At 38.5% G+C, this 24,471-nt stretch overlaps 1 protein-coding gene across 1 annotated transcript in view; it reads left to right on the top strand.

The window, feature by feature from the left end:
- The window catches only part of PDE3B (phosphodiesterase 3B), an 81,699-nt gene that overhangs the window by 1,158 nt on the left and 56,070 nt on the right, over positions 1-24,471 (top strand). The gene's annotated exons all lie outside the window — the stretch shown is intronic.

The raw sequence follows: 24,471 nt of genomic DNA, 5'->3' as shown, positions 1-24,471 counted from the left end.
GGTGCTAAATCACAGGCATGTCTTTGCTGTAGGGCAGAAGGCTCGCTCGCTTTTTATGCACTCTCAATTATTAAACAGCAGTTCTTATTGATTGGAGCAAAACCTCAAACCAGTCAGCTTCAGCTCTCAGTTTCCTTGTTATTTTGTTTCTTTTCCGAAGCCCCCCGCCTCCTCCGCGTCTGGCAGCCCTTCCGAGAGAAAGAAACCACAGCTTTCTAACCTGCTCGGCACTTCTGGTTCTTCCCGCTTTCTCTCGACAAAATCATTGCCAAGTGCTAAAGAAATTGCAGGTTTTGGGGGGTGTTATTTATCGAATGCTGGCGCGGTTGGAGTGGCAGCTGTCCCTCTGCCCCGCACATTACCGTCGTTTGTTCCTCCCTCTCCCTCTCTGAGCCCTGCTCCTCGCTCCACCTCAGCTAACGTTAGTTTGGGGTTGATGGGTTTTAAGAAACTTCTTTTTACTGAAGAGAGAGCTGTTCAGTAGGGGCTGGAGGGATGCCCGAAACGCTCAGTTTTCTTGAATGGAACTCTGTTGGTTTCTACCTCCCGGAAAACTTTTCAATGAGTCTTGTTTTTTGTAGCGTAAACCCCCGTGCGTGTGGGGGGAGTTTGTTTTTATTTGGGCACTCGCACGTCAACTGCAGGGACATCGAGTTGTGTTGGAACTGGCCCGGGGCTGCTGCAAGTGGATTATCAACCCATGGTAGGGAGGGAGAACGAGGGGAGTGTATTTAATAAACGTGCAAGTGAGCAGTTTCTGCCAAGTGATTGTTGCTGCAGGATCCCCCCGTCTGTTGCTGTCGTGGCTGGCTGAAACTCATCGGTGCCAAATGAATTTTTCTAATTTTTCCTTGACATTTGTTCTGTAATAGGGGTCTTATTATTGACTGTGTCAATTTGAGGAAGTACGAGGTGAATCTGAAACGGTGGAGTAGTTTTTGAGCATTTTCCCCCCTGAGTTTGCGCAGCAGAATTAATACAGTAATTGTTTACAGCGATTAATACAGTAATTGTTTACAGCGATTAATACAGTAATTGTTGCTACACAAAAGGTTAAAACCCAAGTATGCTGTGACAGTCTTCAGAAATAACTCATTCAGTAAGTTGCAGATTATCTAGTGCATACAATGAAAGAAACATTAAAATATTTTACTTGCAGTTAAGATATGTAGGGACTATCATATAATAATTTACTTTCTCTGCTCCCTTCCGCATCACAAATGCTCTGTTTTGCTGTCACATTTGTCTGTAGCACAGAAATACCAGAAGATGTGATTTCATTAACCTTTCTAGATGATAGAAGATATTTGTTCACATGCAAGTTACTAAAAGCTTCCTTTGACGTTGGGCTCACTTCTTAAAGGCACGTTCATATTTCAAGTTAGGGCATTCATTATTCTTCAAATAACATCATAAATGTCAGCTATAACTAAATACATAGAATTTATTGGCAATGCTTAAATCATATGTGTTCATAATAAAATGCAACTTTCTGGTAGACTTCCAGAATTTGATATCTTTGTTATCACTAGACGTGAACAACAAAGAGATATGAAGTTCTTAATTTTCCTAATAATCTATTATACTTTACAATAAATATTTGTGCTTTGTTAAGCACAGTTTAAATGAGATTCACAGATACATGTTCTCTTCTGTGTTTTATATGCAATTTTACAAGGATAACACAGGTTAAATCCTCTGATCTCCTTTCTGACTTGGAGAGAGATCAGACATTGCAGAGCTGATAAAACATCAATTGTTTGGGCAGGGGTAGGGAGAAGTAAACTCATAATGTGTGACTTTATTTGAATAAACAGTACAAGGTTTTTATATTGCTTCCTTGAAACTGAAGGAATGTATGTGCTTAATGCTTTTCAGAGAACATCTATTGTGTGGCTTTTCTTTAAGGGCTGATTACACATTTTGCAAATCTTTATAAAGCAGTACAGTAGTTCTTTTCCAGTATTAATATTTCAAGGATCTTAATGAGCATTGTTAGGAAGATGCTGCTGGTCCACCATGACAGAAATACTTTGGTGAATGAGAGACAGGTTATTCTTGTGATCCTACTAGATGTATTTTGTGTGATTGTAACACACCTCTTATATGTAGAAGAAGTTTGTGTCAAATATAGAATAGCACGTCAGTAGGGTCCTACCTTTCTTGGCAAAATCCCTGTCTAGACAACCTGGCCCAGCACCCTGTCCAGCTAAATCTTAAACTTGTCCATTGTTGGGGAATCCATTACTTCTCTGGGGAGATTTTTCCAGTGGCTGATTGTTCTCCTTATTAAAAAAAAAAAAATCTTTTGTGTGTAGGTTGTAGTTATTATTTGATGAAAATAGAGGATGTTAGTATTGACCTTAAATTTTCAGTAACATGTGATTTGAAGTTGTATACAAGAAAATAATTACATTTATTTGATTGGTTTTTTGGTTTTTTTTCCCAGTGAACAATTCCAAGGGGTCTGTGTGCTTGGAGGGGGTGGGAACAGGATGGATTACTTACACACAGGGGAATGTACAACCAGCAGCACATGCACACAGAGACTGGATGGAACTGTCATTTTTTCCTGGGGTACAAGTGGAAAGAGGCCCTGTAAGCATGATCCTGTAAAATTTGAGTAATCCTCATGACAAATATTTAGATATTGCTTTCTGAACTTCAACAGGTGCAGGAACTATAAGGCTGGAATGTTGATAAAATTAGATTATTCTTGCCATTTCTATGAATATCTGTATCTACTTTAGCCATCAAAGCATCTAAATTCATGCTGTATGTATCTCTTAAGTCTAGCAACATAGTCTGAGGTGAGAGGAAAGAAACTTGAACAGATTATGTCTTTATGTAAGTATACTCAAATGCCGATATCAAAATATATAAATATACATTGAAGGAAACAATATGACTAAAATGATGGCTAAAAATTTTGCAAAGGCAATGCCATTTCTGAACTTTACTATATTAACACTTCTGCCACTAGAAATTGATATGATTTTAGCAGTAAACAGGCTGTTTGCATTCTTAGTTCAGTATTCATCCTGGACTTAGAGGGAAATTGCAGCAAGACTGCAGTATTGATTGGTATTTCCAATTTTTTGTAGGTCATATTTTGACTGCATTTATTAGTTGGGTGCTAATCTCTTAGCTCTACCTATTGATACTGACATCAAAGGGTTTATCTTTATTGAGTGTTGCACATTTTTTTTTTGTATTGTATTTTTTTTTTTTGGTCTGAAAGCCAAATCAGAGAATCTAAAAGGTGTCAGTATTGCAGATCTTGTAAACACTATGTCCTGAAAAATATAGCAGTAAGACTTTTTCTTTAGCTTGATAGTGGACATATATATGAGAGCAAACAACTATGTGTAGGAAATATTACATAGGAGTTTCTCAGAATCCAGAAAGAATATTCATATTTTTCTTTGAGTAAAGAATAGGCCTTCCTAATTAAATACACATGATACGTGTCCAAAACAGTCTGCAAACAGAGCTGGCACACACTTTTTCTGGTTATCTGACTAGGCTCAAACACGTAGGAAAGCTGGGCTATTTCGTGGACAAAGATTGCTTTCATGTTGCCCTCTGTTAATTACAGAAAGAATTGTCCTGTGGTTAGGGTTGGATTGACCACCACCTCTCCCCAGTTTCTGTTCCAAGCTATCTCATACCTTTGATGTATTACCTTAGGAACATCAGGACTTGATTCCAGGACTCTGAAATATTTGTGTGACTTGAAATTAATGCAGTTCCTTGTTTGCTCATGAAGTTTACATCTGTGTCTGTTACCTATTTGTGAAACAAATTACACTTTGTCCTCAAGTTTTCAGGGCATAAACTTCCTAGTGCAGAAGCTGTTTGTTAATGTGTATTTTAGAGTGTCTTAAAATTGTTACGCTCAGACACTGTTTGCAGTGTACCTGTTGAAACAAAATAGAATTCTCTTTGCTGTGTGTTTGGCAAACCAGCTCTTTGCTGTTTGAAGCTTCCCCCTCACCATTCCAATAGCTGTTACCACAGCTGTACCTGTTTCTGTTCTTCACTGAATCTCCCTGTCTCTGGGGCTTGTCTTATGGGGAAAAAAAATCAAGGTAGGAGTGTGGGAATAGAATCAATTCCAGTGGGATGTAGCTGAGTGTGAGCAATGTGCTAAGAGAAGGATTACATGGTGAAAGCAACAGACTTGGAAAACTGTGTCTGCAACCATATTTTGGATGAGTAGGGTTCTATTGTTTCTGTCTGGTTCTCTCTGACATTGACAAAATATTTTGAGCTGGATGAAATGTCAAATGAGAAGGCTCTTGGTAAAAGTTCCCTCTCCCTCTTCTTTCTCTCCCTTGAAGTATTATACACAAATAAAGGATGATTGAATCCTGGTTTGCCTGTAGAGGAGTCAGAGTTTAAGATGTTATCCTCTGGCAAAGTTTCACCTGGAACCACCAAGAATGACAAAGATGGGTTTTTTTGGGAGACTGAGTGCACTTAACTCTGTTAGCTAAATTTGCCTTAAGCTGGCTTTTAGATATCCAAGACTTGGTAGCAGTTAGTATAAGTAAAAACAGGCAGGAGTGTCTGTGCAGCAAAGGAGGTTCACTGTTGCTTCAGGTGTGTTTTTCTGGAAAGAAAATATAAGTGGAGAAAGGAAGGAGATCAAAGCCCACTGCTGTGGAAATGCTGGAGTAATTTGTTGGAAGGTGAGGGAAGCATGTTACAGAGCACCAGTAGGAAAGAACTGAAAGAAACTGAGAGAGACAGTTCCAACAACTGCATGATTGACTGTGTTGAAGAAAAATAGCAGAAAAAATTGCATAAAGTTCTAAAATTCAGCTTGGAACAGGAAGATACTTTAAATTTATGACAGAAACTTGTAGAGATGAGAAACTAAAGGTGCCCAGGAGAGACTCTAGAATGAAAAAGAGGGGGCAGCCTTCATGCTGGGGTTTGTGAACAGCATGTTCTGGGAGGTTAAATGTGAATGGGAAGAAAATGGCAAGAAATTTGGTATATTTTCCTGAGAAAGACTCATCTTTTGACACATGTATGTCTCTTTGTGTATATATGCCTGGTAGTACTATTCTAATCATTGAGCTTCAGCAATGGAACTGATTGTAGTGCATTGGCATTACAAGATCAAATCCCAGCAAATTTTATGGAAAAAAACCATGAGTGGGAAGTGAGGAAACCCTATGGAATATGCCCCAATGCAGGGCAAGTGTGCAGTGTGAGCTGAGCTCTCAGAATCTCTTTTGTGCTAAGACTGGGGATTACAGACAGTGAAATTGGAAGATATGTTGTCTGTTCTGTTGTTGATGTAAAAAGTTCTGGAGAAAACAGATGAGAAACTTGTGTCTGCCAAATGAGAAAAGAGAGGACAGAACACAGGAGGCTACAGACATAGAATATTTTGCTGGAATCTCAGTGATTTTTTCCAGAATAAAACTGTGTGGAGAGCAAGCTGAAAGAATAGTTGAAGATGACAATAAAAGAGAGTGAAAGGAAATGTTAAATTGCAACATGTCCTTTCCAGTGGCTGAAAACAATGCTTAACAAGATGCAACGACACTACAAAATAAATTTTAATGCTGAAAAAAAAAAAGGGGGACTTTCCTGCAACTCAAAGCAGAAATGAAAATTTAAAGTTAAAGCTAGGGCTTGGATTGGTCAGGGCAGACTCTGCAATGTCTGAGTGATTGTTACTGAAGCATGAAAAGGATCAATAACTTTAAGAATCCAGTAGCAGTAAAATTGTGCTGGAGCCTTCAAAACAGACAGGAGCCATGGATGTTAATAAATGAGAGTTCACAGGGTGACAAGTAAACTGGCAGATGCTGATATTTGGGGAAGGGAAGTGTTACCAATATTTGTGAAAGAAATAGGTCAGGGAAACTCGGTGCTTAAGGACGACCAGTTAAGTGAATGGCCTTATTGATGAGTGTGGCAAAACAAACTGTTCTAGGAACTGGAAGGGCCATAACAAGGCATGACTGCTGAAACAAAATGTCAGCTTCCAGAGCAGTTTTGTATTTGAAAGTGGATGGTTCAGCTGTGGGGAAGGACATCATTCATATCAGTACGGGCAGCTGGTGAGGAGTAAGTTTTGATGTGTTGGGCCATCCTTGCTTTTTCACACAGGGCTTTTGTGTGCAGCACATTCCTCTGAAACAAGTGCAAATTTACTGGGAGAGGAACAGACCAGGGCACAGATACCCAACTAGTAGTTTTTTATATCCCTCTATTTGTTAGATAGTTCAATATTTATGAAAAACGGGGCTGTTATGCAGAACATTCGTGACCACCAGTGTTCAGTTTGTACAGGGGTGTGTGAGAAAACCTGAAAAATTGTATTTCCAATTCAATGCCTGATCAAGTGGTAATGTTGGCAAGTTTTGTTACCCAGTATTGAGTTACCAACCTTGATGTCCCTTTATGCAAACCCAAATACCTTCACTAAGTTAAGGGCATGTTTGCAGCCAATGTTCCACTTGTTGTTCATTTGATAAATAAAAGTTTGTTTTATGGAATATGAAAATTATATTTGCCCTCTGTAGTTTACTATTTTGGAGTTATGCAAGATAATGTAGTAATGGTGCCATATGAGGCTGTGTTTGAGTGCTTTGGGTTTGATTTTGGGGGATCTTCCCTCTTTTATGAGGCTTTTTGGTGTGAATAGCATGACAGGTATGCTGGTTTAGCTGTACTCGTGCTGCTGATGGTCACAGAAATAGGAATGGGGTTTAATTTGGGGTGAGTTCATTCATGATGCCCAAAGCAGCCAGTACTGATCCCCCACCCCAGGGGATCTGTACCTCTGTGGGCAAGCCTGTGTCCCACCTGCCTGTTAATATCTACTCTCAGGATGGTTTTGTCAGCAAAGCTCATCATGTAGCTGAACTTTTAGAAAAGTGTGTGAAAGCTTAAGTTAGCAGAGGGAGATTTCAGGAGTTCTATTGAAATAACAGCTTAATTATGACTCCCTGCATAGGCACTATGGTATTAGTGTGTCTACTTAACCTTCATTACTGGTCATGCTTCATTTGATTTTGATTAATTAACACCCTTTAACAAGTTAGGAGCTAAATTAAAGGGTAAAAAAGACGTTCTTATACTAGGCTTAATGTCTGCATGGCGTTTTTTTCCTACTGTGTCTTAAAACTAAAGGCCTGTGTTTCCATTTAGGATCTTTTTATTTTTCTTAGAGTCAGTTATTATGTGTTCAATCACCATTTATTTTAAGGGGTTTGAATTTATTTAGTTTTTCCTCCTAAGTATTGTGTGATATCTGTTTGCCACTTCAGGAGTATAATTCTATTCTTTCTGCCTAGTAGAGTCTCTTAAAAGAATTCTAACTTTCTGAGCACTCTGAAGCTACTAATTGAAGAAGTACAGGGTTTTTAAAGGAGTTTTTTCTGGCTGTCCAGAAGAGTTTCCATCCTTTCACAGAAGCTGTCGATACACCTCCTGTTTTTGAACATTTGCTGACTGCTTACCAGTGACCCTGGGATCCCTCATTATCTCCTGTGTGGTGGCCAAGGAGCCTCACACCCGTGCTGCTCTAAGGGCAGGGCTTGCATCTCTGAGAGTGAGCTGGCTTTTTGTGAGCTTTCTCCTGGGCAGGGATAGAGCTCTGCATTCATAGGATGTCGTTAGCAGTTCATAAAACCCAGTGTCATGTGTGGTTTAATGATGCTAACTTGAAAAAAAAAAAAGGAATGTGTTTTGAGAGAATTCTTAAGTGATTATTATGTTTATCAGTGTTCACAGTGGCCTTCTTTTCATTCAATTTGCCACCTAGACAGTGCAAAATGTGTAAATACACTCACAGGCTCTTCCATACCTGCTCTTGCAATTCCATACCTTCTTGCACATTCTCCCTCCCTCGTTACATAGTTAGAAATTAAATTTCAGTTTATTTAAACTGCGCTTCTGTAGATAGAAGCAGTTATGTTCCGATGTGTGAGCAGAAAGGGAGGGAAATTTGTGTTGAAACCTGGAGGTGTGATTAGCAGGCTGAAAAAGTTTAGATCCTGCTGTGCCTGTGAAACACCATCTGCTCTGGCAGCCACTGCCCTGGAGGAATTGGCTCAGGCTGGAAGGAGTAAAGGCACGCTAGCACAGTTTTCCTCTTGGCCAGTCGGATCTGCAAGAAGCAGACTTTATTTTACTCAGAGAAAGATGAATATTGGTCCAGGTTTTGCTGTTTCCACTGAGATTGTCCATACAAAAGGGCACTGAGGCAGAGATGTAAATAAAGCATTAATGAGGACATGATTATTCCTAACATATTAATATAGGATAGAGCAGTATATTTCTTCTCTTAACTAAAAAACACAAACAAGCTTGTCTTGTCCAGCCTGCGTGTGTCCTCCTGTCCTTGTTTCAGCTAACTGCATTTTTGGGGCAGCAGAGTATCCTTTTGGGAATCACTGGAACATGCTCACAAAGCAGATTTCAAACAAACTATGCAGTGAGAGAATTTCCATAGATTATTCACACGGATGTTTAGGGCATCTTCTAGTTTTTCCTTTTTTTTGTTTGTTTGTTTTTAGTTTAAATAGTGAAAAAGCTGTGGAATGTTACTTAGAATCTTTCTAATGATTAAAGAACTGTAGTGTGTCTGTCTGAAGTTAAAATGAGTTATTACCATGATGCAAATGACAGCTTTTTGCTGTTACAGCAAAGCACAGTTGAAAGTGTTTTGATTGTAAGTATCTGTTAGCTTATTTTTAGGCAGTTGTAGAAAGCATTAAGTAGAATTTTTATCAGCATTTCTTGCTATTTTTTATTCAGCACAGCAGAATATTTCTGTGCCCTCATAATACAGAGTCTAATTTTCCCTTCTGTTTGGAGTCTCTGCTTGAGCAAGTTGGATTGAGAAGAAAGGGTTTGGAACAGCTTTTGTGTTAATGACCAGTTTCTTTTTTTTTTTTTTTTTTTTTGTCACTGCTGTTACTTAATTTATTTTTCATAACTGGCAGCCTGTTCATTATATGCCAGAGAATTTCAAAGAAGTTTGAAAATAATAAGTTTGCAAGTGATTTTCTATGATGTCAAGATGAAAATAAGAAAATGGGAGTTGATGAGCAGAGGCAGATGGGATGCTGCCTATTGCTTAAAGTGTGGTCTGTGTTTTCAAATCCTCTGAGGCAATGGCTGTCATATCAGAGACATCTGCAGAATGGTCTGATGGAAAAAAACAGTACTTTGTTCTATGTGTGATGGATGAGAATTTTTTATGAGGAGCAAAAATCAAAACTAGATAAGAGACCCTAAGCTTCAAACAGTCTCGTTAAAGCGGAGTAAAACTTGTGCTTACATGTAAAATTTGCATAACTCATTATTAGGCATAACATCAGGACAAATTGAGTTAGAAACTGGTATTACACCTGCAAGCATGAAATTGATATCTTGTTTAGGCAAGTGTCTCACAACTATAGAAAATATTTAAACTGTGTTTCGTGTAACAGGGAGATGCCATTTCAGGTATCTGCAAAAGTCAGTAGAGCTTCAATAATGGACCTCTAAAGGTGCATTTAATCCCATGTAATTTGTCTTTTATGAGAACAGTCGCTGTTAAAATCTCCTTTCTAAAGATTTGTAAGTCTTCCATGCTTGCCTTAACGCTTGTTCTAGTGGGAAGCTCCCTAGAGTCAGCAGAGCACTTAAGCTCTCAAGTGGAAAAGAACATGTGTTTTGCAGCGTTTAAGGATTGAGATTATAGTCCTTACTTGTTTAAAAATTCACAGACTTAATGTAATTTATAACTTTAACAAGTGTTAACAGTCTTGAATACATTCCTAGAGCTATGTTTCTTTCACCTGTCTGGTGATGGATAGGTTTGGTGTGCCTTTAGAAGCCACATTTTAATTTTAATTTTTTGGGCCTTGCAAGTACAAGGAAAATAATTTTCCAGGAGATTAACCTTCAAAAGTAAATTACTTATTTGCTTGTCTTTTTAAAAAAATATAATTTTTCTTTCTTTGTCCTTGTTTTTACCTTTTCATTTACAATAATTTGAACACCTCTTCCTACCAGTGTGTTCTTTCTTTGTTATAAGATCAGTACCATAATTTGGTCCAAAAATTGTCCAAAATGTCTGTTTCAGCAGAGACAGGAAAATGTTATGACTCAAAATACTTTACTATTTAGAAATCTAGCAGTTCAATTATTGTTAAAAAATTATAGAACATTTTGTAACATATAACTTTTTACACAGAGGTATTAAGTATTTATTTGTAGTTACAACATTAAAATGTTTCTCGAATTTGTTACTTGTAACTGTTCTTTATTGAAAAGTTATGCACAATTCGGCTACAGTCAAGATGTAGCATACATTTTTTTTTTAGTCATGCATACCTTCTCTTTTACCTTGATACTGTATTTTATTGTGAAGTTCTTTGTTTGTTTTGCTCGTTCAGTTCTGCAGCTTAGATGCAAGACACTCACTGATCTGCTTCCTTCTCTGTAAGTGCAACTGCAAATTTATTTGTCAGATCTGAGCTCTTAAGATGTGGGCTTTGGTGGCTGGGAGCTTATTCTTTGCTGCCCTAAGAGTATTTGTATGTGTTGAGTAGTTTTAAAGCTCAAAACAATCCCCTGTTTATTTCCTGAATGGAGGGGACAAAGGTTTTCTAGGTTGGTTTGGGGTTTGGTGTTTTTGGGCGCTTTGTTTTTTTTTTTTAAGAAGACTAAACCCTTAGATGTCTTGTTTATGTTTTGCCTTTCTCTCTCCTATTGTAAGCAAGTGAGGAGGGAGAAATCAGAGTAGTATTGACTCAAGGGCTGCAGTTGTAGCAAGAGAAGCTGGCTGGCTAATAATAATAATAATAATAGTATGGAATGAGCTGTGCCTCAAAAAATAAATACTGAGCATCTTCCTCACTTCACCATTAAAAATGGAGATAAAGACTCAGAGGATTTGTATTGTCATTGTACTGTCCTGCAGTGTTTGAGAGCTACAGGAGAGCTGTGCCTGATCTGTGTAGTCCTGACAATGAATTTAGTTGAGGTGCTTTGTTCTGATTACAGCTTGGGTTGTGACAGAATCAGTAGGAGCAGAGGAATATTTTTTGTCCTAATACCTTGGGCTTTATTTACCTCCATTAGGCTAGCACATTTAAATGGATTTTCACAGAACTTTTCTTTCTTTTTAAAGAAATTTTGAAATTTTTCTCCAATATACTTTGGTTCAGCATATCTGTTAGATTCCCAGCTGTGTCCCAGGTCTGTCTTTTTCTTCCCATCAGCTCTGATTCACTCTCTAAGATGTTCTGCAGTGGTACCCCTGCAGATTCCAGTAAGAGATGTAAGCCAAGAAAAAACAGAGCTAAAGAGGACAGCTGTTTCCCTGCCTTGCTCTGGTCATGAGCATCATTTGGAATGTCACCTAGATTGGTGACCAGAGCTGTATTTTAATTCTTGTGTCCCAGAGTGTAGTAGGAGACAGGGCTGGAGAAAACTACGCTGTGGTGGTGGATTCTATAGTTGTTGGATTGCTGTAAGGCAGTTCTGAGGATTGTAAAAGTACTAAGTCAGTTGTATCTGGATAGATTTCCAACCTTTGTGGAGGCTTTTGTTCATATTTGTGTATAACTATCTTTCAGTGCTCTCTGACAGAACTTGTATGTGGATGTTCTTCCACCTGGTTCTAGTCCACTCACCTCAAAACTCATTTTATCAAAGATATCCTCAGGAACCATTTTATGTTTTAGTTTTGGAGAACTTGTCTGAACCTTGAATCCCATAAGCTAAAGCCGTCATGTGGCTCATCCCTCTTCTCAGGGCTCCCTAATCCATTGCTGAGTACAGTTAGGGTGGGAATCTTCTGTACCTTGCTAGCCTGTGCTGGGTTGCTGCCCTCTCCTCTAGGGACATCAGGGTTCCTCAATGTGCCTTGTGCCATCCCAGGTTTTCTGCTTATCATTGCCTCCTCATCCCTGAAGCTGCTTGATCTCATTCTGGAATTTCCATAATCACATACCAGACTACTTCCTTTATTTTTCTTCCTGAACTAGCTTTCCATTCAGTTGAGGAAAACTATCTATGGGTGAAGAAAACATTTATTTCTGTTTTTATTCTGCCTTCCTACAAGCTGTGTGGGTACTGTAGCACAGAGGAATAACATAAGAGGAGTGCAGGTCAATGGGGAGAAGCTAAGAAGTGATGCAGAGAAAAATCTATATTAATAGAGTAGAAAAGCCTGCTGATGGAAACATCTGTATTTTGAGAAATACACCGCTGAGATGCTAGCAAATAGTTAACTGCTGAAAATGCTGAAGCATTGATCATGTTGTGTTAACTTTTTGGTTTCTTCTTTTCTCCAGGAGTACAGGTGACAGTGCTTAACTGCATACTGTTCTCAGGGGTTTTATGTCAGGCTGCTCCTTTCTCTCTACCCCTGGGCTTTTTAGCCTAAAACTTGTTATTTTATATTTTGGAATATTCTTGTGTTATGACACTAGATTTGAGCAGGAAGGCTTCCCAAGGAAAAGCAGAAACACAGTGTGTGTTAGAAAGAATGAGAGTGCCAGTCAGTGGAAAACCAGGATGTTTTCGATCTCCTTGCAGAGCAGCGCTGGCGTGCTGCAGACTGGCCCTGGGTGAGTAAGCTTTGGGGAAAGGAATTCTGAGAAGTCCCTGCCATTGCCTCCTGCCTGCACCTTCACATTTTCAATACCCAGTTCTCTCTGGTGGTCAGGAAGCTGCTGTGACAGGTTGTTCTGGCTGGCTGGCTTTCTTGCGTTTCAGAATGCTCGAGGGGGACTTCCCATTTGAAGTGCACTGAGGAGATCACCCTGTGAAAGGAGGGGACACTTTTTCACCAGTAAATTTCCTGTGCATTTTTCCTTGGTGAAGAATTGCCCAAAATTTTTAACAACAGCAGCAAATGACTTTTATCTCACCTTTTCGCTTTCTTTGTGGCCCACAGCTATTCCCATGGTACAGAAAAACAGTCGTGTTTTACACCGGATAAGCACTGATGTCAGCACAGAAAAGCTCTGTGCTGAAAATAGTTTGTTTCATGTTTATTCATGTCCTGAAATGACCAAATTCAAATTCACATATGAGAAGTAAGCTGTAAAATAATCTATTTTCTGTATGTTCAACGTATTGCCAGAAAGACCAGCATTTGTTCTTTTTTATAGTTTTTTTTCTCTCCAGCATCTGCAGCTTCCCTGCACACTGATGAGATCCACTCTCTCTACATTATTTTTTAGATCAAAATGTGAGTTTTAAAAAAAATTTCTTGGAATATATACTGTTTTTGAGACATTTTAAGTATATGTTTGCTACTTATAGACGAGTCTAGAGGTACTTATAAATGAGTCTACATCTATTTGAATTGAATGAGAAGAAGTTTGATAGATGATATTTGTATACTTTAATATAAAATCAGGAAAATTCTGTAGCTGTAAAGTTGACATCAGAAATGCATCTAACTCATTTTTAATGTAAAGTCCGCAGGTGACTTTTTAAAAATTTAATTTACGACTGAAACTTTTGGTAGTGCAAATACAGATTACAAATTGAAATATGATTAAAAATAAATATATTAAATTGTTTTCCTTCTCGATTAAAAATAGAAAAAGCTGCTGCTGAGCTGTGAGAAAATGCAAAGAGAAAATGTGTAAAGAGTTGGTTGGGCTTGGAGCAGAACTGTAACTCAAGGGTTAAACTGAGGTTTCTCTGGCTGCTGAGTGAAACAGGATGCAGTGACTACATTGTCAGACTGCTGGTGTGAGTGCAAACAGATGAGGAAATGCTGGATCAGGCACTTCAGCAACTTGGGCTGTTCCCTAGGAAACCGCTTGCGTCATACTTGCCAGCAATTAGCTTACAGTTCTTTTATTTTTGATAGTGCTGCAAGCTGAACTCGCCCGCTACAAAGGCAAAGAAAGACTGGCTCCATCTCAGCGCTCTGCTTGTGACTGCGGCGCTCGGGAGGATTTTTCGATTTATTTGAACTTTCCTGCGCTGTTCTCAGAAATGCACACTCGCATTTTTTTGCGATCTGAGCGAAAATGACTTTCCCTAGTTGCCAAAATTAAGTGCGAGTTTCACCAACGTTTTGCCTTTTCCAGCAATTAATCTAGAAATTCATTTTTGTGTGTTACATATTCAAACATAGTTTTCAAAATTAATGTTACCCAAGGCTTAACCTCTAAAGCAAAGGATTTTTTTTTCTAAACCCTTTTTTTCTTTGTTTAAAATTTAGTTATTTGCAGTGATTACCTAGCCACTGATATAAACCAGTTGGTGTCGAAAGCAGTGTGTGTTTTATCTCAGAAAATCATCATATCTTCTGGATTTCACTTAAAAACTGTAAACAAATTTACACTAACTGGCTTAATACTGATGTGTATTGTTAGTATGGGTCTTGCCTCGTGGCTCGCTATGGCTGAGGTTTTTAGGGAAAAATCACACAGTGGCCAACAGGTTAAACCAGAAATGTTTGTGTTTTTATTTTTCTGTGCATTTGTTACATAGGCAAACACACAAATTAACTTAGATTTTAACAAGCTAGAATTCTAGTGCATAGTTGGAGGCCAGAGTTGTTAAAATATCAAGGTTAATACAGAATACACATGTTCCTCAGTTTGTGCAATGCTTAAAAAGTCAACATAATTTAAATGCTTGGATATTTGGAATTTCAAATTATTTTTGGAGATTTTAATCCTTATTAGAAGTGTAAAGGGAAAAAAGACAACCTTCCCCCCACACCCTTGGATGCAAGGCTCAGAAAGATTGAGTGCCCTCATTTCTGCACACTTATGATGAATTGCCTTGGCTGTAGGAGTCTGGCAGCCCATATTCCTAGGGCATTTTTTGGACTACAGGCCAGTGTCATTTATGGTTAGCTGGTCACTGGGGTTGCATTCCAAATGGTGATCACTGTCTGTGTGGCCTGAGACCTTTGCACAGGTTTCTTTCCAATTGTCTTTTACTGAAATAAAAAAAAAAAATAATAAAATGGTGTGGAGCTAGCTAAAACACCAGGGGTTTATTTGCCATTAAAACAGAAGAGCACCAGCTTTTGCTGATATTTCAGAGGAGTTTGGCTGCCTTGCCCAGCCTCACTGAGACTTTGCATGTGGCCACTGCTTGGTGAGGGCTGTGTTTGGTGTGTTTGTATTGGCTCAAGATGTGAACTTGTACTGTTGAAGTCAATGGGTATTGGGACTGAAAACCGGGTGATCAATACAGAGCTAGTGTAGATGTTAACAAAGCAAGATGTGGACATCACAGTTTTGAATTTTGTCCTTCATTTTCTTTGCCCCTGGGCAGTAAAATGGAGGCTATGGTGTCCTCAGATTGTGTTCAATTATGTCCTGTAATTCTGCCAATTTTTTTTTGGGCAATTCCTGCAAGTTTTGCAGTACATCAGGCATATTGGATATTTTGTTTTACCCTGGTTTAGTATTTTAGCCCTGTAAACCAGTTTTCCTTCGATGAAGGAAGTGGGAGTTACATGATCACATACTTATGTATCTGCATAACATTTAATATTATTTAATTATCTGTATTTGATCTTCATTCTGGCACTTGTTAGCTATTTTCAAAGTGCTTTTATGAGCTGACAGTACTCAGTTGTTGTTTTGTGGATTCTCAGCCAGACTGTTTGGTATACATGCATGTTTCAGAAGATAAATCTGTAATAACAGATGGAACTGGATGCTACTTGGCTATTTCATCTTTTAGGCATTGCAGTAAGGGACTGCATGTTTTTCAGCAAAATCAGTGATGTTTTGTCCAATTCCTGGGGAAACATTTGGTTTCTATCTGTCAGTGTCATGACAAGTCAACTTGTCTCACACTGTTTGTTCTGTAACAGAACCAGCCAAATAGGTGGGTGCTATGAAAGAAAAGGGATTAAGGTCTGTCATCTCCTTCTGAATGTGATTTTTACAAATCAGCAAAACATTTTTGCAACTCTTAAGAACTATTTTGTAGAAAATTCCCCTGAAAACATGAAGAAAGTGACTGACAATCTTTTGGGTTTTTTGTTTTTTTGAGTGTATGAAGCTGAAATGGCCAGCAGTCAGACCACCTTACATGCAAAGTTTTGTGCATCAGGAGTGTTTCCATGCTTTTCTGAGCAGCACAAAGGGGTATTTTCTTTATTTTATATCCTCATCCTATTCCTAAATGAGAATTAGGATCCCTTAAATGGACAGCTTTAAAATAATAATAATAATAATAATAATAATTATTATTATTGTCTAATTTGAATAACTTCCTTCCAGGTATTTTTATTTTCAAACTGTCTTTCCTGGGAATGTTTTTTTTTTTTTTATTTCCATGTAATCATTAAGATAAACAGAGGAAATTATGTAGATAAATTTCTCTTCTCCAGCCCCTTTCTCCTGATATTAAAATCTTCCTCTTTCTTATGAATAGGAAGTTTCTCTACATCTCTACCCTAGAACATCACAACTTCAGCCTGTGGTAAACCTGTCATTGGGCTTCTTTGTTTGTTTTGGATTTTCAGAGGATAAAAGCTAGGGGAAATAACATTGAGGCATGCCATAGCCATCTCTAAATTTTCCTGGCATGTCACAAGTTTTCCTTTACTATTTTGTGATTTTCACAGTTTATTTATTTGCTGTGTCCAAGTAACTAACTTGTTCCCAGTTTCTTCAGTTAGGCTTCCTCCCAATGTGTTTGGTGTCCACACAGAATTTGAGTCCTTAAGTAATCAATAGGATGTAACAGTTTGCTAAAATCCTGTGGAACAGAGAGCTCATTTCTCCTTCTCATTGCTCTAGATTACAGTGACAGATGATTTTTCTCAGTCTTCATATTCCACTACAGTTTCCTTCTGGGATAGTAATTTTATGAACATTTTAGACTTAGTGTTATCCTCTGTATATTGTCCCTATTTAGAGGAAATATTTTTGTTAAGATGCACACTGGAGGCTAAGACTTCAATGGCTTTTAAAATCAAGATTTAGAGCTCAGTAACTTTTCTATACCTGCTTCCTTCATCCCACCCTCCTTTATGTATTTACTGTTAAAAAATTGGAGTGCTGACCTCTTGTATTTCTGCTATATTCTATTTTTCCCCCCAGTCTTCCTCATTGTTCCTTCACATACTGGTGGGTTTTTTTCTTTAGTGGCTTTTATTTGCCTCTTCTTTTGCTCATAATACCAGTAGCAGAACCAATGTGTGGTGCAACAGCAGGTTTTGCTGGCTGGGTAGTACAATTGCAGTGCAAGTCTTGATTAAAATTAAAATTCTGAGGTCACAGCATAGTTTTTTGGTGCTAAGAACTATGTCAAATTTAGATTAGTTTTGATATAGTCACAAAAAGTGAATGGTTTTATGCTGACCGTTGGGCATAGAGTTTGTAATCTGAACACCTCTACTCAAATATTCCAATTCCCTGAATGCTTTGTGGCACTAACACTGGGAGGAGTGGTCCTGTCTGCCCTGGCACCATCCCCCAGTGTGCTGACACAAGCATTCATGGGACTACACAGCGAGCTAAATTGGGGAACTAATCCCTGTTAAAAGTAATCAGTTCTTTTTTGTAGCTCCTTGCCACGTGTCTGGTGAAGGTTTTTGCTGCAGAGGGGAGGAGGGAGGCAGCCAGGGATGGGAATGAGCAGAGGGAGGGCAGGGCTGCAGCTTTATCGTGCCAAGTTGGGCTGATTTAAGGGAACTAATGGCACTGCCGTGTAAAGAATGGATCTGCCGTGTAAAGAATGGATGTGTTTAGATCTTCCTAATAAATCAGTCAGAAGAGCATCCCCTCGTGCCCAAAACCTCTGCATTTTTTCCCATGTCTTGAGTGAACCATATATTCTGCACTGATGTAAAGGAACAAAATGCTTCAGCATTTCAGGCTGGGATATGGCAAACAGGTAGTTAAAATTAAGCAGTTTCAGGCAAATGTGGTACCATTTTGTACCAAGAATGTTTTACACAAAGTTTTCACAAAGGCTTTGAATGGAAAGGTGAAGTTTGTACATAAGTGGAGCAGGGGTTTGTTTGAAGAGCAATTTAAGGTCTGTCTGTGTGGTCACAGACAGAATCACAGTGTATTGATATGTCAGTACAGAATGAACTGGTAAAGGGCACATGTGAGTTAGGCTCTTCCAAACACCAGAATATTTGGCACTCTTTTAAAACAGTGCTTTAATACTGTTCTGTTTATGTGAAAATTCTTCATAATTCTTGGAGTGAAATAAAAAGAAAACTTTATAAAACTGTAACAACACTTCTGTGAGTCACCTTCTGGGTCTTGGACTCTCATCAATTCATCATGCTTTCATCTGCAGGACTAAGTCTGTAATGTGGTAGTGAAGAAAAGCTACTACCTGGGAGTGCAGAAGTGGAAATCCTCTCATACTGAGGCAGCAAGTGTCTGTCCCTCTGATGCTTCTGTGTGATGATTTTTCTGACTTTTGTGGGTACCTGAAGTTCCAGATAAGTAAGTTGTTATGGTTAGGAAGCTTCTATCCAGCTCATTGTAGTAAGCCTCCTTGGCTCTTAATTTTCACATTGCTAAAAATTCATATATGTGACAGCAAGAGTTAGGAAAACCTGATGAAAATGTCAGTTTCTTATTAATATTTGAAGCCCAGGCTGAATTTCATGGGGCAGGTAGGTCCTACCAGTTTGTTCCTGCTGGTTCCTTTGCTCCATCCAGTTTGCAGTTTTCTATAATGTGGAACTGGACAATCCAATCATGTATCGCTTACTGCTTTTATAAAAACTCCTGATCTGTGGTATGTTCATTTTGCAGAGTTATCTGCTTATCTATTCTGTCACCCCTTCAGTAGAATCACCACTGTAAGATGCATTAAGCCACCAAGACAACTTTTTGCAGAAGCAGATAGAAGCAGGAGCACCATGTGTCTCATTTCAGCTTTTGAACAAATTCATCTGCTGAGGAATAGACAGAAATGACTTTAGGTATCTGTTTCTTTTGTGAACTTTTTGTGTTTTCTTCTACTGTCTGCTCAAGGTTTGTGATCAAAGAGAAGATTGTGTGAAAACATCTGTGGCCCTGCTGTTTGGAGTTGGTAACTCTATTACTTTATGAAATCTGAAATATTAAATCTTGCATTGTGCAACTAATGATGTGTTCTTAACTCAAGGACTGTTACTTATCACCTAATTACTATTAGTATCTTTTAAAATAATGTTCAGGAAGATAAGGAGGGAATTTGCTCTTGATTAAATTCACATTTTTTTAAACCAAACCATTAACAAAAATGTTGATTACATAGATGAAGGCAAAGATCAAACTCAAACCTGGGGGAGCTGAGAGGGAAGTGGAAAATGAGCTGGTGAGAAAGCTTTAATCACATGAAGAGGAAATTTGAGAAGCCTGAAGTCTGTAAGTAAAGCCTAATGTCAAGAATTCACTCAATCGTTTTTGATCTTCCATATCAGTGATTCCTAGCCAGAAGATGGAGTTTGATTTTATAATGTCAAATAAGCAATTTTTAGGGCTTTATCTCTTTGGTAGAGATTGCACATGGTAATGTGCTCTAGACAACGTGGTGTGAAGTATGAAGGATGTGCAGGGTCCTCCGTCACAGGAATTCCCAGAATATCAGAGAATCATGGAATGGAAGAACATCTCATTCTATCCCTCCCACCATGGGCAGGGACACCTTCCATTAGAGCAGGGTACTCCTTGGATCCCCATCCAACCCTGAGCACTGCCAGGGATGGGCTCTGTAAGGTCTCCAGTAAGTGTGGCTTGTTGGCAGAAACGCACTGAGGAGCTGAAACAGAGCAAAGACTTTTCAGACTGAAAACATGATTAGAAATAATTTGTAAGACATAGGAATTACTCACTGACCAAGGCAGCATGGCAAGCATTTTGCAGAGTGTGGCTCCTAGCAGTCATCCACTATAATGGCTGTAAAGAGCTATAAATGACCCCAAAAAATCTCAAGAAAAGGGGCTCAGTGACTCCTCTTTGTGGTGGCCCTAAAGCAGCTGTATGCAATGCTGCTAATGGTACAGTATGCTGTGAAATCCGCTTGGGAAGTTGGGTGGGCATGGGTGGATATTTTGTGCTGAATTCCATTCTGCCATTAATCTTTCTGATAAATTAAATATTTGGAAAAGACTTTAAATATTTTGCCAAATCTCCTTATTGTGGCTGACAAACTGTCAAAAGTTGAATGCTCTGTGAATTTAGCCAATGTTTCCTGTAAATGCTCAGTGCCATCAGGGATAAAACCCCAGGCCAGACCAGGCAATTCTAATCTGATTTCCTTGCTTTATTTTTTAAACCTCACTGTCTGGCGGCCTCCAGTCAAAAAACTGTCTTTCTTACGTATTGCAGCCTTGGTTCTCAATGCAAGTGTCCTGTGTGCAGATTTTAATTAATTAACTTGGTTACAGCCCTGTGTGAGTCAAGGAAAAGCAAAGGCCACCCTTTTTTCTATTGGTCTGAAACAAGAATCAAACAGAAGGGATTTCAGAATTTCTTAAGTGCTTGCTTTGATATTTAATATATAGCCTGATTCATGGTAAGATTACAGATTTTTGTTGCTTTGTTAAAATGCTAAAAAAAGCTACTATAGACTTGTATTTTTTAGGTTTCATTATTTAAAAGAGAGTTTTAGTCTCTCTTTTCTTGGAACACTTGTAAAGGATTCTTATTTTGACAAAATGCTTAAAGGCAGTGCTTTCAGAAGACAATATTTTGTCAGAAAATTTCAACTAAGTATTCAAAATGTTTCAAATTTTCAATATGAAAATTAGGAATACTGACATGATAATTAATACCATTCATTCTGCAGCTTCTTGTAAGTTCTTTGTGTAGCTTTATTGGTTTTGAATGAAGAATTGCTGCATTCTACTGTGCTGGTTACTTGGTAATGATTGTTAGAACATTTACTTTGAAGCTTGAATTAAAAAAAACTCCTTATACCCCAAAATTAAAAAAATTTATAAAGGGAAAAAAAGAAAATTAGAATGTCCAGCATTCACAGAAGATACCTGCCTTCCCCACCCAATTTCAGATTTGTTTATTTAATGACATTTTGATGACTTAATATTGTGAATTTCCCTGTATATTCACACTGAAGTCTCATAATCTCAAGAGAGCTGCACAATTTTTTATGTTATCAAAATTGCCAATGTCAAAAATATAATCAAAAGTTATTGAAATTAAATAACAACTTTTGCATTTTGACATTTAAACCATACTGCCTAGTATCTGACTGGTTTGATAACCGATGTGAACTGTACAGAATGTCTTTGTTTAAGCAGTTGTAATCATTTTTAATAACTATGTATACACACTGAGAAACTGCATTTTCTAGTTTGCAAAGTAGTAGCTCGTTTTCTGTGGCCTGAGGCAATTAATTAAAACTGTTTCAGTGTGAAAGTGGGAGTCAACATTGTTTAAACACAGTAATGTGACTCAGTCTTATGGTGTTAGTAAGTCTGAAGTTTGTACATCAGCGCTTTCAAGCACCAATACAGATTTTGCTTCATTGAAGAGAAATTAGTTGAACTCTTTGATTCAGCATTTCTTTTATAAGTATCTTTTTCTAGTCTTAACCAACTTGTTTTTGTGAACTCTCGAGTTTCCTCTGAACATCTTTCATGGTTGGAGCTTTGGTTCCGAATTTGCGCTGAGAATTTGCACTGATTCTTTATCACTCTCCACATCTGCCTGAAAGGAGGTGGCGGCCAGGTGGGGACCCATCTCTTCTTCCAGGCAACCAGCAATAAAATGAGGGGACACGGCCTCAAGTTGCCCCAGGAGAGGTTTAGATTGGATATTAGGAAAAATATTTTCATGGGGAGGGTTGTAAAGCATTGGAACAGACTGCCAAGGGGAGCAGTGTAGTCATCATCCCTGGAAGTGTTCAAAAAACATGTGGTTAGGGTTCTTGAGGACATGACTTATTGGTGAATGTGGTGGTAGTGGTGGACTTGATGATCTTAAAGTTCTTTCCCAACCTTAAAAAGTCTATGATTCTATAATTGTATCTGGACTTGGTAAAGAATTTTTGTTCCCTTACCACAGATGTCTGTTTTCCAGGTTGTCTCTGAAGTGACTCTTCTGACCTTCTTGGATGTACTTCTCCAGGATAATTTATTTGGGATATAACCCTCTATTTAATGAAGACCTTAATGTAAACTTAGACAATTTAAATATCAACACATAGTGTATGTGTGCATGCATTGTAGTTTAATTCAAACACCTTTCTCTCATGGAATCATTAAAAAAAATCATAGAGTGGGTTTGGGTTGGAAGGGACCTTAATGTTCTAATTCCACTCCCCTGACATGGGCACCTTCCAGTGTGGTCTTGAACACTTCCAACTTCTCTGGACAACCTGTTCCAGTGCCTCATCACCCTCACAGTAAAGGATTTCTTGCAAAAATCTAAACTAAACCTGCTCTCTGTCTCTCTGTTTGAAGCTATTTTCCCTGTCGTGTCACTGCAGTCCCTCCCTGGCTTTCCCTTTCTGATCTTGGAAGGTTGCTGTGAGGTCTTCGTGCAACCTTCTCTTCTCCAGGCTGAACAGCCTCGAATTTGTCAGCCTGAAGTATTCACCCTTAGTATCTTTGAAATCGTTTCTTGTTGCAGTGAAATTTGACAGAGGATAAACATCCAGCTCCAAGTTGCCAGGTAATCCAGTCACAAGACAGAACTTCTAAGGATTTCATCATTTGTGCTCCTCACAGAGGCACTTACCCTTTTACTGAAAAAGTGTGTTTATTGTCCAGATACTCCTTGTTGAGGTGTTTATCCAAATTTTGGGAAGAGTTTCTTCTGTGCAGTGAAACATGACAGTGTATTTCCTGTGCTGTTACAAGGACTTAATTTGTTGCTCCTTAGTCTTTACCAGTTATGGAAATGAACAGTCTAGCAATGACAGCACCAATATAAATGAAATGCTGTTTTATTAATTGGCTGGTTCTTTTTTTGTTTGTTTGTTTTTTTTTTTGTTTTTGTTTTTTTTTGTTTTTTTGTGCTCCGTGCCTTTGTTGCAGGACTACAAATTCTTTTCCAGTGTAGTAGGCTATTAGATAGAAATGGCAGTGGCCATTCTTTGGAGGGCTTGAACAAGTTCTGATCTGGCACGAGGCTCGATTCACTGCTGCTGCTGGGATGTAAGAGAAAGTTGTCTCACTGGTATTTTGTTTGTGTTGTATCTGCTCAGAAATAAAAGGATAGCTCATAGTCTATTCTTGCGGAGCCCTGAATAGTAAAATGGACAGCAGATCAAAGGATGAAGCAAATAAGCTTGCTTTTCAAGCAACAGATGAGTTTTCATAGAACTACTTTTCACTAAATGACCAGAAGCATGAAGATTTGCTAACATTGATTACCACTTATTTTCCTCAGTCTCTTTTGATGCTCAGTTATTTTTGCCCCACTCTAAGAAATGGAACTTGTGTTTGTGAAGAATGTTTGTCATTGTATCTCCAAGTTCACATTTTGCTTGCAGATAAGATGGTTTTTATGTTTATAGTTTATTACATTGCTCATAGGCATGTGTCATCTGTTTAGGCAGTGAGGTGATGTTTTTGTTTGTTTTAAAATTGACTAGGTAACATTTACAAAAGAGAGGGTGAAGAAGAGAAAAAAACACTTAACTTTACCATTTCCAGGACCAGTTATCAGAACAAAAAACAATTTCCCCAGTAAGTCTTACCTCTTTGTGGGTCACAAGGCATCATTGTGGGGGCATAATTCTGACTAGAATTGTGTGTAGTGTGTGCTTAGTGTGCAGGCTTTTGGTAACAACTGGACATTTGTTTCTCGCTCTTTCCTTCCTATCCCAAGTCATGTTGGAAAGATTATCCAGGTGGCTTCTGAAAGTCTGTTTGGGAGGTTTACCAGGACTTGGGAGAACAGAGTCTCCTGCTGCTGCTGTCCATGGAAGCACAGCTGAACTGTGCTCCAGCCCCTCAAAACTCTCAAAGTGCAGCAGTCTGAACAGCAAGTTGTTCCCTTCAGCACCTTTATTGGTTCCACATCCAGCAGCAGGAAAGTGATGCTTTGTTTTCCAGGGGTGGAAGAAGATTGGCAACTCGGTTTTCAGCTGTCATGATGAGAGGTGTGATGGGAAGTAAATTCAGAATACTGGGAAGTTGACTTAGAGTTCAGGTACAGGCATATAAATCAGAAAGCAAGCTGAGCTGATTTCAGAACTCATATCTGAATCAATAAGTAAGACATTGCTGAGTTTAGTAGGGCCATTTTTTTCTTCAGATCTCTCTGCTTCCCTTCCAGATGAACTACTTCAATCTTTGGATGGTGTTGAAATGTTTCAGTTTAGGATCATATAGCTATTCTTGTCAAAAATTGCTTCTGGGTTTTATCCAGAGACAATAATTTTCTTTTGGAAAGCATTGGAATCACCTCTAAATTGGAATCAGAACTTTCTCCCACTCCTGATAGAAGACCAAAAAATGCTGAGATGAATAAAATCAATCATTATCTGCTTCAGATCAAGTTGGTTTTGTTTGCTTCTTTTGCT

The sequence above is a fragment of the Catharus ustulatus genome, chromosome 6 (assembly GCF_009819885.2).
Source record: "Catharus ustulatus isolate bCatUst1 chromosome 6, bCatUst1.pri.v2, whole genome shotgun sequence".
NCBI classification, from domain to species: Eukaryota; Metazoa; Chordata; class Aves; order Passeriformes; family Turdidae; genus Catharus; species Catharus ustulatus.
This window is presented reverse-complemented; position numbering and strand designations above follow the sequence as displayed.